Consider the following 20619-nt stretch of genomic DNA (forward strand, 5'->3'; position numbering starts at 1 on the left):
CTAAAAAAAATAAATAAAACCAATGTCTAAACCCCAAATAGGTACCCACCATTCCTGAAGTCAAGCGGAGAAGGTCTTCTCCAAGGCGCTGAAGGTCTTCTTGAAGGCAGCGATATCTTCATCCAGCGAGAGGACCTCTTCTATCTTCATCCAGGACCAATGCGATGCGGAGCAGAGGTGACCGTGGAACAGGACCCATGACCACAGAGCCATCTAGCGTGGAGGATCCTCTTCGTACGATCGTCAGCACACACTGAAGCTTGAATGCAAGGTACCCATTTTATATTGGGGTACCATTGCATTCCTATTGGCTGATATTTTCAAATCAGCCAATAGGATGAGAGCTACTGAAAGCCAATTGGCTGATTTGAAAATATCAGCCAATAGGAATGCAACGGTAACCCAATATAAAATGGGTACCTTGCATTCAAGATTAGGACTTTGTTATTTTAATGGGCTGCAAAAGAACTGATTGCCCTTTTAGGGGGAATGCCCATACACATGTCCCTTTAGGGGCAATGGGTAGCTTATGTTTTTTTAGTTTTAGTTTAGTGTTAGTTTTTTTATTTTGGGGGTTTTACTGTTAGGGGTTGATTTGTATTTTTAGGTAAAAATAGCTGATCGCTTTAGGGCAATGCCTTATAGAAGCCCCTTTTAGTCTTAGATTAGGGGATGTTTTTATTTTTATAGGGGTACTAGATTAGGTTTAATTTTTTAATTTTTGATAATTTGGTTTATTTTTTTCTGTGATTTTAGACTTTTTATTTTTCAAAATTTAAGATTTAATTGTAATTTCATTTTAGGTTTTATTTTTAAATTAAGGATTTTTTATTTTAATTGTGACATATTTTTTAAATTTATGTAATGGGGGTTAATTTAGGGGGTGTTAAGTTAGGGAGCTTAGTGATTAGATTAGTTATTTGCGTTGTGGGGGGATAGCGGATTAGGGGTTAATAGTTTAAATAGGTAGATTGCGTTGTGGGGGGTGGCAGATTAGGGGTTTATAGTTTAAATAGGTAGATTGCACTGTTGGGGGATGGCGGATTAGGGGTTTCATAGTTTAAATAGGTAAATTGAGATGTGGGTGAATGGTGGACTAGGGGTTAATAGTTTAAATATGTAGATTGTGATGTGGGTGAATGGCGGACAAGGGGTTAATAGTTTAAATAGGTAGATCGCGATGTGGGTGAATGTCGGATTAGGGGGTTAATAATATTTATAGTTAGTTGCGATGTGGGGGTTGGCGGTTTAGTGGTTAATACATTTATTATAAGTTGAGATGTGGGGGGGGGTGGTGGATAAAGGGGTTTTGACCTGTCAGGTTTATTTTTGTTAATGTATCGGCAGCCTCCGACTGTGTATTAATGGTTTTCGCAGTCATTGGAAACCTGGTAATATTTATAGATTAGCGGAGTCCAGTTGACGAAATTAAGTTATAACATGCTATTGGAAGCAGTCAGTGAACGGTATTGCTTCCAATAGCTTATTTAACGGTTTGCGAGCGCACGCAAACCTAATTAAGGCTCAATGGAAATGATCCCGAATTCTTTGGAGATTTTTTAGGTTACATCCAGTTTCCAAACTTTACCACCTCAATGGAAACTAGGCCTCTGGTGGTTACTTAAAAAATCTACGTAGACATTAATGGAGATAAAGGTTTTATCACCGGTTTCCACAATTTACCACCTCAATGGAAACAATCCCTATACTGAGCACAACAACAACACACAATTTACCATTAAGGTGGTAAAGTCTGGAAACTGATGGTAACATAAAAATTCTCAATAGACTTTAACGGAGATAAAAAAAATGACACCAGTTTCAAACTTTACCACCTCAATGAAAACTATGCCAATGTAGTTATTCTGCATCTTCTGAAGAAACATGCAACACTGAGGACCATAGAAGCAGCAGTTGACCCAAAAATTTACTGCAGCAGATGAAAGACACATCATGCTTCTTCCCTTTGCAATTGGAAGATTACAGCAGTGACATCTGCTTAAAATTGGCAAATTGGTACACCCATGTACTGTTCTGAGAATTATTGTCAGAAGTAGTCTTCATGGAAGACTTAAGGCCAAAAGCCATACCATTGATGTGGAAACAAGATCAAGAGACTCAACTATACACTAAAACACAGGAACTGAGATGCAGAAATTGGCAGTAGGTGTTCTGAATTGATGAATCAAAATGTTAAATATTATGCTGTAGCAGAAGGGAGTTTGTTCGCCAGAAGTCTTTAAAGCAGAACAAGAAAGAACATGTGTCTGCAGGTAACAGTGAAGCATGGTGGAGGTGCCTTGCAAGTTTGGGACTGCATTTCTGCAAATGGATTTGAGGATTAAGTCAGAAAAAATGGTGTCCTCAATGCTTAGAAGTACAGACATATACTTATCCACCATGTAATACCATCAGAGAGGCATCAGATTGGCCCCAAATGTATTCTGCAGCATGACAATGATGCAAAACATAAAGCCAAAGTTATTCAACATAAAGAAGAACAAGGAGTCCTGAAACTGATGGTATGGCCCCCACAGAGCCCTGATCTTAACACAATCTAGTCTGTCTGGGATTACATGAAGAAACAGAAGCAACTGAGGCTGCTTAAATTATAGTAACAAAAACAAGGATACATTTTAATTGTGATATATTTCTTACTTCTTGAAATGTAGTGCACAACTTATCAATTATCCTAGATATTAGAACATGTGCATCCAATAAGGCATTCTGATATCTCAAAATGTAACTTTAATGCATAAATTATTATTATTATTATTATTGTAAACTATGACTTTCCTGCATGTTCAAATCCAATCTCTAAAATAAGAGAGATATTTAAATTCCTATGTCACAACCTACATATATATTACATACATCCTTTAAGACAATCCAACAAAAAAAAGATGGCTGAACTTGCACAACATTAATTGTGATGGAGAAAGTATTTGGGTGACTGTAGAAAATTGGGATGTGTATGTGTTTACATAAAATGTTTTACATAGGTCTTCAGTATAGGATAAAGAATTAAACTGGTTATTTTATGAAGAATACATTTAAATCAGCATGAAAAGTAAGTTTACACTTATTGGAGATTTCAGATTGCCAAATATAAACTGGCATCTGAAATTGGTTATGGAGCTCAATCATAAGGATAATATATCAAATTCATTACACAATCAGTGATATAGCATCAGATGTGACTGTGACTGAGAGATCTTAGCATTTGGGGGTCATCAATCACTATGATTTAAGATTCAGGTACTGTACACTAACACAAACCTTTAAGGTTTTAGAAAGGCCTTAGCAATTGTTTAAAATTACATACATTTCTTATTGGTGCACAGGAACTACTAAAGGCATATTTGAGGAACACCTTTTTAAGCAATTGAACATTGAATTAAGTATGGTTGTAAAATAAAAAAAGAATCCCAGTCTGGTTCTTCAGAGAAGTAGCACATGCTGTAATCACAGAACAGTATAGCTTATAGGAAATACAGACAGACTCTGTTAAAAAGAGAATATGGAAATATGGAAAATATAACAAAAAAAGAATAAACAGTTAATCCAGAATGCTAACAGTTATGGATAATAGAAGATAGCAAAGTTATTGAAAGATAATGATACAACATTCTTTATATATATATACAGTATTAATGAAAGAAGAATAAAAACATGGTGATAGGTAGACAATAGTCAATCTATGGAAGCAAATAAGGAAATAAGCCACCACCCATAATTAAGATTTCTGTATTTAAGTAAGTATTGGTTTATATATATATATAGGATACAAGAAGAAAGGCGAGGACTCAGGAACTTGAAGCCAGGTGACTTTATTTGGTATACAAAGGTGAGATGCACTAACACAGGTGTGCAAGGGGTGCTAGACCTGACGCGTTTCGCGCATGCTCACATGCGCTTCATCAGATATATATTTATATATATATACAAACACACATTTCAGGATTTAAAGGGATATGATTTTTTTTGTGGTTCAGACAGAGCATACAACTTAAAACAATTTAGTTCATTCCCATTTTATTCTTTGTTGAAGAGATACCTAGGTAGGTGTCTGAAGCACTATATGGCAGGATATAGTGCTTCCATCTCGTGCTCTTGCACATGGATCAGATTCTTACAAAACTTCTGCCATATAGTGCTCCAGTCAGGTGCCCGCTCCTGAGTTTACATCCCTGTTTTTCAACAAAAATTACCAAGAGAAAGAAAACTTGGTAGAAAGTTGTTTAAAATGGCATGCTTTTTTAAGAAACACTATGATATTCTGCATGGGGATAGTGCCTTATAAATATATCCTTCAGCTTTTCAAGCAATCATATGCTCACGTGTATGTGCAAATCTCTAGGTATCATGCAATGTAATAGCTGACTGTCTGCAGCTAAAGCATGGTGGGTTAAATGAAAGGAAAACCAATCCCTTTTTGAGAAAAGAACAGCTTGATGTCAGTTAAGGGAATGGGGGTCTGTGACTTAAAAGAACCGGACAGCTACGAAAAAAGACCAGGAGATTAAGTCTTCCCTTAGGAAAGATCTTTTTTTTAGCAACATTAACAACCTTCTTTGGTCAGAACTCAGAACTGGGATAAACAAATAAAAATCAAACAGCCAAGATCCATAGAGAAAACCGAGTTTCACACACTTCCTATGGACATTCTATCTACCTGATGCCTGCCAGAAGTGATCCCTCAGGCAATGTCAAGATTAAAATTCACATTTTCTTTTGATTGGAATAAGGTTTAGAAAGTACATTTTTGTTAGCTTTATTTACTTTTTTATTTTGCATTATTTGCTCCATATTTGTCAACAATGCAGTTCCATTGTCTACTTATGATCTTATAAAAATAAAGGGATCAAATAAAAACAAATGGATAAAATGTATACTTTTATTTACAGAATAGAATTTAACAATATCCACACGGGATTCTGAAAAACAAACAAACAAAAAAAAACCCCCACAAGCTCTGTTTAAAGCTCACATCTTTGGTAGGAGGCAGATAATACAAACGCTTTGTCCAATACAATTTATTTCATAGGTCAATAGTATGAATAGGAATGACATTGCCCAGTAGGTCTATTGCAGCAGTCAATGGGTTAAACATAATAAAATAAAAGGTTTTCAGTTTATTTTTTTACCTTTTGTGTTATATACCAGATATAAAACCTTTAAGAACAAAGGTAGTGAGGAAACAAATCAATTAGATCATTAAATCATGCAGAACAAGGCCAGAAATTCAGCTTGTATCACACAGTGAACCAGGCATCACATTGAGACGTACAGTATATACACAGTGATCTGCTACAAAAAGAAAAATATAGACACCATGAGATAGCATTATTTTTGAATGTTTGCAATGAAATAGTAGAACAATCACTACCAGGAATGGATGTAATAAACATTTCAAATTGCCAATAAAATATTTCACCTTTTTATTACCTATTTTATCACCTTATAATGCGTGAGTGATGGGAGCACATAATACTATTCAAATCATAAATCAAAGCTCTATACATATGTGAATATGCAAAATACAAACACTGAAATTTGATATTTAGAAAATCTAGTTTTCTTTATGTAGAATATAAAATGCAGATTTTGTTACTTATTATGTTAAATGGAAGTTCGTATGCAAAAGTAAAATGAGGTATTTTGAGATTTATTACGTTTATTTTGCTTTTTGAAAAATATATTGTTTTGTGGAGGTTTGTCCTATTCCACAAATACAGCTGTGTGAACTAACCTTATTACCCAATGAAAAAACATTCAGCAGTATGCAACATGCATTACTTATAACTACATGTAAGCAAATTTTCTTAAAGGGACAGGAAACCCAAACATTTTATTTCATGATTCTGTTAGAGCGCACAATTTTTTAGCAACTTTCCAATTTACTTCTATTACCTAATTTGCTTAGTTCTCTGGGTATTCTATGCTAAAATTGATATCTTGGTAGGTTGAGGAGCTGAGAGCTAGCTGCCAATTGATGACTTCACATATATGTCTATTGACATTGACTTACTAATGTTATCAGCTATCTCCTAGTAGTGCATTGCTGCTCCTTCAATAAAGGATACAAGAGAATGAAGCAACATTTACAACTGAATGAAATTAAAAGAAATTTTCAAATCTATGCTCCACCTGAATCATAAAAGAAAAAAATTGGGTTTCATTTCCCTTTAAAGGGACTAATATGCTGATGTATAATTGATAGGCAAGAGAAATTAATGGTTCCCCATGCTTTGATATCAGTACTGGATAAATGCATAACATTTTGATTTCAGAGTTAAAAAGAAAGACAAAAGCTACATTTTAAATTATTGTGAAAATAAAATGCCTTATATAGCCAGCTTACTCCTGCTTACCACAAAAAAATGGTCTCTCTGCAACAATTGATTGGTTGGGTTTGACATATACTTTTTTGGAGATGTAAGAGGAGTTGGCCAGTGCATGCTTATTCCGTGCAAATCTTCCAGTTTGCCGGAAACAGAAGTTAAGAATCAGTGGTCTTAAGACCGATGCTCCTTAACTCGCCCGCCACCTTTTAGGACGGCAATCATCCCGATCAGATACGACCAGGATGATTGACACCCCCTGCTAGCGGCTTATTGTCTGTAAATGTGCAGGGGACAGCATTGCACAAGCATTTCACAAAAATTTTGCGATTTCACAAGCTACAGCGAATCATGTTCGCCCGCCATTTGATAATTCGGCCCTTTTAGGTTAACCTATTAGCAGGGAGAAAACACATAGTGGTTGATTCCTGATTTATCCAAGCAGACATAGGGAAATTTACAATATTATAAATTGAAAGCAATGGCTTTTGGAGATAATGGGATTTATTATTATTATCAGGTATTTGTAGAGCGCCAACAGATTCCTCTGCGCTATAAACATAGGCGGTATACAAGGTAAAATTTATAGGGGGTCAAATGGTTAGAGGTCCCTGCCGAGAGTTGCACTGTTGTAATCGGCTCTTATGCGGGTGATCTACAAACAGCTGGGCTCATAGGCTTACATGCTAAGGGATTTAAGGGGATAGCAGTGGAGTTAGGAAAGGTTAGTGTAGGTTGTATGCATCCCTAAATATGGCAGTCTTTAGGGAGTGCTTGAAGCTTTTAAAACTATTGGAGAGTCTTGTGGAGCGAGGCAGAGAGTTCCACAAGATGGGAGCCAGCCTGGAGAAGTCTTGTAAACGGGAATGTGAGGAGGTAACAAGAGAGGAGGAGAGTAGGAGATTGTGGGCAGAGTGAAGGGGTCGGGAGGGAGAGTATCTGGAGACAAGGTCTAAGATGTAGGGGGGAGCAGTGCAGTTGAGGGCTTTGTATGTCACAGTGAGATTTTTTTGTTTAAGCCTGTAGGCAAGAGGAAGCCAGTGAAGGGATTGGCAGAGAGGTGCAGCAGATGAAGAGAGACGTTTAAGGAAGATGAGCCTGGCAGAGGCATTCATTATGGATTGTAAAGGAGCTAGACAGCAGCTAGGGAGACCAGAGAGGACGGAGTTGCAGTAATCGAGGCAGGAAAGGATGAGAGTGGATTAGAATCTTAGTTGTGTCTTGTGAAAGGAAATGTCTAATTTTAGAGATGTTTTTAAGGTGGAAGTGGCAGGCTTTAGCCAAGGACTGAATGTGAGGAGTGAAAGAAAAATCTGAGTCAAGTGTGACCCCAAGATATCGAGCATGTGGGGTAGGGATTTGCACTTTATTTCAGCAACAAAGCAACTGAACAATCTGCAACAGTCACAAATTACATTTTTTATGTATGTGTCAATATAAGGTCTTGATTCTTTAAACCTATATTCAGCACTATTGTATAGTGTCCCCTGGACAGACATTTACAGATGTATATGTATTTAATAGAAAGATGCATTATATTTTGTAAGCTAACAAGATCTGCAGGAAATGTTTAGCAATCACTCTCTTAATATCAATATCTTTGTTTATATTTCATGCTCATGTGTTTGAGCTTGTAAAATACAGTGTTCTCATCTTAATGGAGAGGTTTCTCTCGGCAACTGCATTTTCAGTCTTATTTATTTAAAACTGTGATCTTCTTACAGTTATAAAAATGAGGCAAACAGAAACCCCATTCTCTACAAGGAAAGTGAAGTTTGGAAATCATAGGGGCCCATTTATCAAGCTCCGAACGCAGCTTGTGAGCCCGTGTTTCTGGCTAGTCTTCAGACTCGCCAGAAACAGCAGTTATGAAGCAGCGGTCACAAAGACCGCTGCTCCATAACCCTGTCCGCCTGCTCTGAGCAGGTGGAAAGGAATCACCGGAATTCAACCCGATTGAGTATGATCAGGTTGATTGACACCCCCTGCTGGTGGCCCATTGGCCGCAAGTCTGCAGGGGGCGGCGTTGCACCAGCAGCTCTTGTGAGCTGCTGGTGCAATGCTGAATATGGAGAGCGTATTGCTCTCCGTATTCAGCGAGGTCTTGCGGACCTGATCCGCACTGTCGGATCAGGTCCGCAAGACCTTTGATAAATAGGCCCCATTGTCTGTACAGTGAGCGTGAGGTTTGGAAAATCGCGGTCTGTACAGTGAGAGTGAAGTTTGGAAATCTTGGTCTATACAATAAGAATGAGGTTTGGAAATCTTGTTCTATACAGTGAGAGTGAGGTTTGGAAATTGCGGTTTAAACAATAAGAGTGAGATTTGGAAATCTTGGTCTCTACAGTAAGAGTGAGCTTTGGAATATCTTGGTCTGTATGGTGAGAGTGAAGTTTAGAAATCACAGTCTGTACAGTGAGAGATAGGTTTGTAAATCGCAGTCTGTACAGTGAGAGATAGGTTTGTAAATCGCAGTCTGTACAGTGAGAGATAGGTTTGTAAATCGCAGTCTGTACAGTGAGAGATAGGTTTGTAAATCGCAGTCTGTACAGTGAGAGTGAGGTTTGAAAATTGCGGTTTTTAACAGTAAGAGTGAGATTTGGAAATCTTGGTCTCTACAGTAAGTGTGAGCTTTAGAATATCTTGGTCTGTATGGTGAGAGTGAAGTTTAGAAATCACAGTCTGTACATTGAGAGTTAGGTTTGGAAATCGCGATCAGTACAGTGAGAGTTAGGTTTGGCAATCGTGTTCTGTACAGTGAGAGTGAGTTTTGGAAATCAGAGTCTGTACATTGAGAGTTAAGTTTGGAAATCGCGGTCAGTACAATAAGAGTTAGGTTTCGAAATTGAGGTCTGTACAGTGAGAGTGAGGTTTGGAAATCGTGATCTCTACAGTTAGAGTGAGGTTTGGAAATCTTGGTCTCTACAGTAAGAGTGAGGTTTGAAAATCGTGGTCTTCACAGTGAGAGTGAAGTTTATAAATCGTGGTCTTTACAGTGAGAATGAAGTTTGGAAATCTTGGTCTGTATAGTAAGCGTGAGGTTTGGAAATCACTGTTTGTACAGAGAGAGTGAGGTTTGGAAATTGCGGTTTGTAGAGTCAGAGTGAGGTTTGAAAATCTTTGTCTGTACAGTGAGTGTGAGGTTTGGAAATTGCTGTATGTAGAGAGAGAGAGAGAGAGAGAGAGTGAAGTTTGGAAATCTTGCTCTGTGCAGTGAGAGTGAGGTTTGGAAATCCTGGTTTGCGCAATAAGAGTGAGGTTTGGAAATCTTGCTCTGTACAGTGACAGGGAGGTTTGGAAAGCTTTGTCTGTAGAGTGAGGTTTGGAAATCGCGGTCTGTACAGCACAAGTGAGGATTGAAAATCTTGGTATGTACAGTGAGAGTAAGGCTTGGACATTTTGGTATGTACAGTGAGAGTGAGGTGTGGAAATCTTGGTATGTACAGTGAGAGTGAGGTTTGGAAATCGCGGTTTGTACAGTGAGTTTGCAACTTTAGACTATCTTTAAAACTGAGCGGATTCACAATTTACAGTGTGAAAATTATGAATATCCAGTTTTAGAAGATAAGTTGTGGCCATTTTCTTCTTATGTAAATTAATATCTCACATATTAATTGACATCTTGATTTTGGAGAGAAATCTTGCCAAAAAGGAAAACATTTTTCTTAATGAAAAAAACAAAAAACTTTTACTTATTAAAAGTTAAAAACATAATTGATCAAACATTTCCAATATACCCATCATGCCTATATAGAAATACATTTTTTTAACACTTATCATACTTATCATAAAGACCACTCTATTCAATAGCAAAACACACACACAAGCTTCATCAACCCTTTTAACGCCTTTGGTATTATAGTGATTGGCATTCATTATTGGCAGTTTAGAGTGGCGTTGTTTAATAATGGATATCAAATCTGGTTTGTTTTAATAACAATAATATGAGAATGGTACTGGCACTAGGACCCAGTGACCCTGGAAAAAAGACTGAGCTGAATGTAACAGTCCAGTGCTACCCCTAAAAAAGGTTTAAACAATAAAAGTTAAGAATAAAGGTTTAGGGTTTATTAAGCACTCTTTCCTAGTCTAAGTAGTAAGGAATAAAAAAATAACTTTTAATAATTAAAGGTAAAAATGAAGAAACAACCTCTATATAATAAATTAAACCCCACCAACCAAAATAATAATCAAGTGAGATAAAAAGTGCATGTATTCACCCCCCTGTTTCTTGGTGGATAGCTGCAGTTACACAAACTAGTTTTGGCCCAAGTACTGGCCTTTATTGTCATTACACAGTGTACACAGAGATTGTCTACACTAACCCTCGCTGCACACAGCAACACTGCAGTATAGATCATTCTGTCACTGACAGAGAACCCTCTTATCACACATTTAAAGGGACACTGTAGCCAAAAAAAATATTTTGTGATTCAGATAGAGCATGCAATTTTATGCAACTTTCTAATTTACTCCTATTATCAAATTGTCTTCATTTTCTTGGTATGTTTATTTGAAAAGCAAGAATATAAGTTTAGATGCCGGCCCATTTTAGGTAAACAACCTGGGTTGTCCTTGCTGATTGGACATCACCTTTAAACAAGTGCTGTCCATGGTTCTGTACCCACAATTTGCTGGCTCCTTAGCTGAGATGCCTTCTTTTCAAATAAAGATTACAAGAGAATGAAGAAAAATTGATAATAGAAGTAAATTAGAAAGTTGCTTGCAATTACATTCTCTATCTGAATCATGAAAGAAAAAAATTGGGTTCAGTGTCCCTTTAACTTGTAATTGTCGTTCCACGCTGTACACAGTGATTGTTTACACTATCCCACGGTGCACACAGAAATACTACAGTATGTAACATTTTAACACTGACAGAGAACCCTCATATCACACATGTGAGATGTTATTGTCAATAGACAGTGTACACAGTGATTGTTTACACTAACCCTCACTGCACAGTGATACTGCAGTGTAGAACATTCTGTAACCTGTTATTGTCAAAACACACTGTACAAAGTGTGCCATACTAAGTTCATAAATACACTAGCCTCAATTATGATGTCAATAGGGGGTGGCATTGGGAGTGGATCATTATATAGCGATCATGATAATAACAGTGTAATCAATGCTCACCCTCATCTTAAAATGGCATGTGTGTGCAAGACCCTAGAATAATTATAACAGGTGTCAAGCACGCTACTCATAAATCAAAATTATTAGATGTGCAAATTGAATAATAAATCAGTATAGAAAGTTATCTAGAATAGAATTCAGATATCAGGAATGGTAGTATCCCCCCACTATACTGCAGTATCACTGTGTGCAGTGAGGGTTAGTGTAGACAATCACTGTGTAATGATAATAAGTTACATGTGTGATATGAGGGTTCTCTGTCAGTAATAGAATGTTCTATACTGCAGAATCTCTATGTGCAGCGAGGGTTGGTGTGGACAATCACTGTGTGCACTGTGTAATGACAATGACAAGCTAAATGTATGATATGAGTGTTCACTGTCAGTAACATAATGTTCTATACTGCAGTATCACTGTGTGCACTGTAATTAATTTCCTCCAATTGCAATGAATGCACAAATATGTGTTTTTTAGTAGTGTTAGGTTTTTTTAATTTGTAATTTAATTTATTTAATTGATAGTTATTTTAATAGTAATGTTAGTTTAATTTATAGTTTAGGTTTTTTAATTTCCCAGGTAAATTTTTATTTATTTTGAGATAGGGATCTTGTAATTTTAATTTAAAGTTAGGGGGTTGTTAGGTTTAGGGGTTAATAATTTAATTTATTTTTTGGCGATGTGGGGGGCTGTCGGTTTAGGGGTTAATATGTTTATTAAGTGGCATTGATGTGGGAGGCCAGAGGTTTAGGGGTTAATAACTTTATTTAGTGGCGGCGATGTCGGGGAGCGGCGGAATAGGGGTTACTATATTTATTATAGTGTGTGCGATGTTGGGATGCGGGGGAATAGGGGTTAATAACTTTATTATAGTGGCGGCGATGTCAGGGAGCGGCAAAGTAGGGATTAATACATTTATTTTATTTATGGTGGCGGCGATGTTGAGAGCAGCAGATTAGGGGTTAATAACTTTATGTAGGTGTCGGCGATGTCGGGGACAGCAGATTAGAGGTGTTTAGACTTGGGATTTATGTTAGGGTGTTAGGTTTAAATATAACTTTTTTTCCCGATAGACATCAATGGGATTGCGTTATGGAGCTTTACATTCCGCGATTGCAGGTGTTAGTTTTTTTTTCTAACACTCTCTCCCCATTAATGTCTATGGGGAAAGCGTGCACAAGCACGTCAAAGCAGCGCTTGTATTTTGTGCGGTATGGAGTTTAACGCAACCATATCGCATGCACAAGGTGGCTTTTCAAAAACTCGTAATGTCAGCGCTATGGAGGGTGAAATAACTCAACTTTTGTTGCGTTCGTTTTGCACCCTCTGTAGCGCAAAACTCATAATCTAGGTGATAGTTAGCTGTGTTTGATGCAGAATTATTGTTATAACTTTGTTAATGGAAAAAAAAAAAACGCCAGTCATAATTTCCAACATTAGAAACAAATAAAGGAAAGATTGGAATTGACTCCTTAGACATATGAAAAATTGTGGAAACATACGCTAATAGAAACAGCGTATTATATATAGAGTAATGTTTGCACTAATGGTCTATTTACATATTTCATATTTAGTATGGAAACGTGGGTATTTCAATTACACATTTGCATAGCTTATGTATCAATTCCTTTTATGTTCGTATGTATGCACTGTGTGCCACCCCCTGCAGTCTGAATTGGGTTGTAACAAGGTAGGAGATTAATCAACTGCAAAAATGACTTTAGTAACTCTATAGATTAAACAATGTATTAAAGCACAGCCACAATGAGCTTTCAAGGTAATTTGGACAACAGGAGGTAGCACACATAACACTCATAAACAAGCAAAATTAGAGAATACATAAACAATATTAATATTTGCTTTAATTGCTCCTATCATTAAAATTATAGTAGTGTTATCTAAAACAACCGTTAATATTTTTTTTCTTTGTTTTATTTGTTTCTGAAAAACACGTTTCTGTTTTTTTTTTTTATATTTGCTATGCGTTTCAATATTTGCTAATATAGGGTCAGATTATGAGTGGCGCATTAACAGTTACGCACAAGCGATGAGGGGATTATCAAGGCAGTTTTTTCGCTCATATTACAAATTAAAAGTCACAGTTTACACAGATATTCCACACAGTAACCCACCCAATAGTATTACTTATGTATCCACAAAATATGCAAAATGTGCAACGAAAGGTCACTGCTTATATATTACTTTTTTCCTGCTGCAACGGCAGCTAACATGCGTAAAAGAAGTATACTCCTGCATGCAAGGCCGAACCCTTCCATATGGGTCATCGTGTTTAGAATAAAGATACTGCTATGATAGCCCGAACGTATTGCTGGCGTTCTCAAATTCAAAAATAACTGCAGAGGGAATAGGCAAAAACAAAAAGCGCACCTTGATTCAAAGTAAAACTAGATATTTTTTAATCAAATAAAATGTTGTTCTTGCACTTACTAGAAGCAAAAGCATAAAAACAAAATATGCGAGTGTCTCTGTATCACAGTCCCTCCTATCTCCGTGATGCTAACGTCAAAGCTTCTGTCAGGGCTTCTGTTTGACTGGGGACTCCTCCTGATCACACTCCTCTCCTCCTCTACGCATTTCGTCCGCCCACTTAGTGGACTTTCTCAAGAGTTACACTCATAATAACACCATCTAAAAGAAAATTTTGTAAAAAAATTGCACAAAAAAGTTATAAAGATATAAGGTCTCAGGCAATGTTCCGATGTAAACAAATTTCAATGATGGGATTTGGTCATGGGGGCAAGCCTACAATGCTAGACACGCCCACATGCCCCAATCCCATTCTGGCTTCAGTACAGCCAAACAGCTAGGACGTTACATGCCGCCCTAACTGCGCAAAAGCCCAGCGCAGTTAGGACGGCATGGAACGTCCTAACATCATGAAAGGTTAATCTAACATGAGATTCTCACCATGCCATAGATTTAGTTGCTTTTTCTAAATTCTTGAAGCTATTCTCTACATCCTCTATATTTTTCTCATAAAACTCCTTTCTCCATTTCTGTACTAGGTCTCTTACAAAATCTCGTCCTTGTTTTTACATTAATAGACTATACCAGCCAATGGTCTTATGGTTTCTGGCTTTATAAGCTTTTATAGATAATTATGATTCTGATCATGCCCATATTTTACCATACTTCTTAAAGAGATCTGAGAGGAGGTGTCTAATCTGCAAATATGCACAGAACTCCCTATTGTCTAAGAAAAAAATCAAGTTTGATTGCTTCAAATAATTTGACTGTACAATTTTTTTTAACACTCCAATCACTTTTTGAAAATATCTTTAGTTTGCAAAAATATCTAAAAAGTGAAAAGCCTCCATATAAAATGAAAAAAGGCATTTTTTGTTTTCTTGATAAACATCAACATTCATGGAATTAATGGTTAGTAACCTATCTATCTATATATCTATCTATCTATATATCTATCTATCTATCTATCATTTATCTATCTATCTATCTATCTATCTATCTATATTTCTATCATCTATCTATTTCCTGGTAGAGAGTGAAGACATCCAAAAATAACAATAAATGCAATATGAAACTTGTATATACAAAGATTGCTTCACAAAATATCAATAATATAGAAAACCAATAGCACTTAAAGGGATATGAAACCCCAAATTTCCCTTTCATGATAAAAAAAAGCATACAATTTTAAACAATTTTCTAATTCACATCAAATGTGCTTCATTCCCTTTGCATCCTTTGATGGAGCAGCAAAGCACCCCTGGGAGTTAGCTAAACACATTGGGTGAGCCAATGACAAGAAGTATATATGTGCAGTCACCAATCAGCAGCTAGCTCCCAGTAGTGTATTACTGCTCCTGACCCTACCTAGGTATGCTTTTCAACAAAGGTTACCAACAGAACAAAGCAAATTCAATAATATGAGTAAAGAGGAAAGTTGTTTAAGGTTGCATATTCTATCTGTATCATAAATATTTAATTTTGACTTTACTGTTCCTTTACCCATTTGTGAAACAAACAATAAAAAATACTTAAATTCTAACTGAAACGTAAGAATGCACAATGGAATTTACTAGAGGGCATTAGTTCATGTGTGCCATATAGATAATATTGTGCTCAAGCCCATGGAGTTACATGGGAGTCAGCACTGATTGGATGAGGTAAAATATATATTAATATAACCATGCTCCTTATGCAAAACTGGGAAATTGATAATAAAGGGATGATCTATCTTTTTAAACAATACAAATTCTGGAGTAGACTGTCCCTTTAATGAAACAAAATAACATGGATATGAACTGAGCTTAAAGAATTGCGCTCTAAACAGATGACTCCCGAAGAAAGCAGGAACTGGAGATAAAAGATGTATTTATACAATGTTAAAAAGTCACTCAACGGCTCAAGCAAACCTTTTATGCTAAAGGAAACAAAGCTGACCGCTTGCTAGCTAACAAATTGAGACAACGCACTGCAGCGTCCGCATCCCGTATATTAAAACTCCTGAGGGCGTGGTTCGTTTGCCGGCTGACATTGGCAGAGCATTTGCCACTTACTACTCCTCCTTGTATAACTTAACAGATTCCCCAGATACTCCGGCCCCATCAGTAGAACGCATTAAAACATATCTCTGCAGTCCCTATCTGAGGACCAAAAAGACTTCTTGGACTATTAAAACCCTTAAGCCCCATAAGGCCCCTGGGCCTGACGGCTATTCTACTCTTTTCTATAAAAAATTCAGTTCCTATATTTCTCCCTTGCTAACTTGAGTCTTCATGTTAGCTAGAAATACTGGAGCTCTTCCCTCAGAATTTTTACAAGCTACAATCGTTACTATCCTGAAACCGGGAAAAGTACCCAATGTATGCGAACATTTCCGTCCCATATCATTAATTAATATTGATGTGAAGATCCTGGGTAAGCTTTTGGCAGCCAGACTAAACCGTATACTTCCCTCACTGGTGGACTGGGATCAGGTTGGCTTTACGCCTGGTAGAGAGGGGCCGGATAACACGCGGAACATTCTTAATATTTATTTTTCAGCCAAGAAAGTGGGATCCCCTTGTACAACGCTAGTGGTAGACGCGGAAAAAGCCTTAGACTGCGTGAATTGGGCTTACTTATTCGAGGTTTTGACTAAATTCGGCTTTCCCATGTATTTTCATACTTGCATCAAAGCACTCTATTCCTCCCCCTCGGCATCAGTGAGAGGCTTGGGATTTCAATCCCCTGCCTTTCCCATCACTAATGGGACAAGACAGGGGTGCCCCCTGTCCCCACTGAGTACGGATATTGAGGGTGTCGAAATTGCAGGTACCACACAAAAAATGGCCCTATTTGCAGATGACTTAACTATAGTCTTAGCTGACCCCTCCCGGTCCCTCCCTATCCTTTTTAGGCTGTTACATGAGTTTGGTCAAATAAGTTTTTACAAACTTAACGTAAGTAAAACTGATGCTTACACCATTAATCTACTAGATGAGGAGCTTGCAGAACTTAAGACAACATACCCATTCGACTCACAGCAATGCATAAAGCACTTAGGAGTCTTTTTATCTTGTAATATTTCTACTATCATTGAATCCAACTTCCTTCCTCTTCTACAGTAATTTCAAAAAAGTGCAGAGGGATGGAATGTCCCCTGTATATCCTGTTTAGGTAGAATAGCAGCATTCAAGATGGTATTGCTTCCCAGGCTTACTTACCTTTTCCGAACCCTTCCTATACCTAAATCCCTGATTAGTCAATTTCAGCAAGTTAGCAACAGGTATGTCTGGAAGTATAAACACCCGCGGGTGGCCACGAGAATAATGCAGTAGCCGCTCTTAAGTGGAGGTGCGGGCGCCCCCAACTTAACCTACTACCATGAAGCAGCAAGGCTAGCTCACATACTCTCCTGGAACTCTACCTCTTCCAACAGTAAATGGTGGGCCTTGGAACAGGCAACCTTGCCAAGTTCACTACAACTTACCGAACTCATTTTGCTGCCTAAGCATGTTTGGCCCTGTTTTGATATCCAAAACACCATCATGCTGTTTGCTCTTTGCTTCTGGAATAAAATACGTTCGCTACCACAGATTGCCCCTCACTCCTCACCCATACACTCCCTATCTGGCTTACTTAAAGCTCTCAATGACTCACACCTGTCCCTGTGGCGGGCACATGGGATCAATTGCATTGCCGACCTTTTTCCCTCCGACACCCTGATCACCCTGTCTCAGTTTAGCTCTAACAACAATCCACCTCAACTTCTGAAATTTGAATTCTGGAGACTACGCATTCTGTTAAAATCTTGGGGTTTTCTCAACCAGCCTCTTCATCAGCCCACCAACTGGGAGAGGAGGTGGGCTCTCGGGAAGAGAGTACCAGGAGCTCTCTCAGTCTCCTATAGAGACGTACTTAACCCCTGATGTTTTGTAAGTCTTCCCATATCATTTCTTGGGAGAGGGCACTCAAATTCCATGCAAGTCAGGACAAAAGGTCCAGGGCCGTAGCTCTCACCAGGCGAGCTCTTCACTGCATCACAATGCTGGAACTTTACATTAAAGTTTGCACCCAGTGGCATCTCACGCCTCTGAGACTCTGAAATTTTGACTGTCAATTCTCCTATGTGCTGGAGAGAGTGTGGAATGGTGGGAGCGCAAGCTCACATATGGTGGGAATGCCCAGTGGTGAAACCCTTCATGGATATACCTATGGACAGATGCTCTAGGTTGGATTCCCTTCTAGGGAGCAAACCACAAACTATCTTATTTCACCTAGATATCAAATTGTCCTCACCCCATACAGAGCTACTTAGTGTCTATTTGCTCATGGCAGCAAAGCTGTCGATTGCCAGTCGATGGAAACAAAAAGCGCCCCCTACGTGGAGTGAGGTCACTAAAATTATGAGTTACCTAGAATCTATGGAGAGCCCAATATTTGCTCAACATAACAAATTATACCTGCATGCCCAAACTTGGGAAAAATGGAAACAGATTGCTTAAGCTGAAAGAACTGTAGCACTAGGAGAAGGTAGGCCCAGCTTATGGTCAAACTCCCTCCCCCTTTTTTTTTCTTCTCTCCTTAACCCTTCCATTTTTCTTGTCTCTACAGGACCGTTAATTACCCGACTCTAGCTAAGTCTTACGCTTGGTTTTCAACATCCCACCCACCCATTGACCCATGATAAGCACTACCCTGTTCTCAAACTATGAATCCTATATTATGGCATCTTGAATAGTTAAGAAATAACCAGATGTATCTGTTTATGTGTGTTGTCATTACTATGCAATGATGTTTTGTTTTGCTTATATATATGTCTATATATGTAATGTTTCACACATTTCATAATAATAATAATAAAAAAAATATTATGAAAAAAAATAGTCACTCAGGGCACAAAGTGAAACAACACTATTTGCAACAAAGATCACAAATAGCATACAAGTTTCATTAGGTTTGTGAACCGAATGCAGATTGGTTAATTACTGTTTATTGTTGCAGTGATAATGTGATGTCCTTTCCAAATGACGTATCCTACATATATTGCAGCTTGACGGTTTTCTCAAGGATACTATCCATTGTAATCCTCTTCATTTTATAAGTCCACCTTTGATTGGTTGATTCAAATGTCTCTTGTAAATACCCAAATTAATACTCGATAAAAATGCAAATATTATAATCAGGAAATGTAATATAAAAACTTTCTTCATATACCTGTAAAATTAAAAGTTTTACATAAAAAGAATTTAAATATTTACATGCAGTGTAAATTATTTTGAATATTCCTCTCCTAATAGAAACTGTGGTAGAGTTTCAATTGAAACCGTAAATGGTGCTTGTGGCACATTAGTTAAACATTACACTAATATTCTGTATTAACACAGCATGTAGAGATTTGAGGCACATACAATTTAGATTATCTTTATATATATGTTATTATGGAAAATGATCATTGTATTTAGAAAATGTTCATAAATCCAGAAGTGATGTCACTTCCGGTTTGGTGCAACGCATACATGCACTCCAACTACGATAACTAAACACTTGTTAGTGATGGGTGAGGCATCAAGGTGATGGGAGTAAATATACCTAATAATTAATAGCAGAGTAAATGTTTTAAGAGAACTATAAGCCTTCTTATTTTATGCCTTTATTGTAATGAATCTTTTGAAATTAAATGAAAGTAAGTACACTTCCGGATTCAGTGAAACGCACGCTTCCACTGGGAAACACAGAGGGACTTAATTTGTACACCCAAGTGGTTTGTATTTTTGTGATATTTTGTGATACACTATTTAAGATTGTATCGTGGCACTTTTGTTTATTCTGATGAAGAGGTCTGTGTGAACCCCGAAATGTCAATAAATTTAGTTTTTTGACTCACTACAAATAAGTCCTGAGAGTGAATTTGTTTGCAATATATATGCTTTTACATGTTTTCATCTACTTCCACTGCAAAGGGCTCCAATGCACTTATATATATGTGTGTACATATGTATTTATGAGTTTATACATCTTTATATGTCTATAAATACATATATACACATATAAATACATAAATATGTATGTACACACACACACACACACATATATATATATATATATATATATATATATATCTACATATACATCTTTAGACATGTATATGAATGTATCTCAATGTTAAAGCCCTTTGGCTGCCTTTTTTGTTGTTGTCACCAACCAATAGTTTTCTTTCCAGACAATTTTTTGAAGTATATTCAATATGCATTAAGTGTCCTTAAAATATGGTTTTGTTTGGGCTACATATGGTTTCCAAAATGTATCCAAATACATTGATAAATTACTTGTTAACAAATTTATGCCTTACACAATAGAATACCCTGGGGTGTCGGTTATATTTCTTGTGTATTGTCAGGGTATAAGAATATCATCAAATAATATACATATGTATACTTATAAATAATAATATGTCTGTGTAAACCAAATAATTTATTTTTGTTTATGAGACCTAAAAGGGGCACTGTATGTAAACCAGCCCTCTCTCTCACTCATAAAATAAATTACTTGCATAACTCTTCCAGAGGATGTTTGGCTGTATAAACAAAACCCCTTTGTTCCCATTTCATCAAAATAAATTGCTTTCAAAAGTTATCTTGGAGGAAGAGCAGAGTTTTATAGCTTGAGATAG

Source organism: Bombina bombina, chromosome 5 (assembly GCF_027579735.1).
Source record: "Bombina bombina isolate aBomBom1 chromosome 5, aBomBom1.pri, whole genome shotgun sequence".
NCBI classification, from domain to species: Eukaryota; Metazoa; Chordata; class Amphibia; order Anura; family Bombinatoridae; genus Bombina; species Bombina bombina.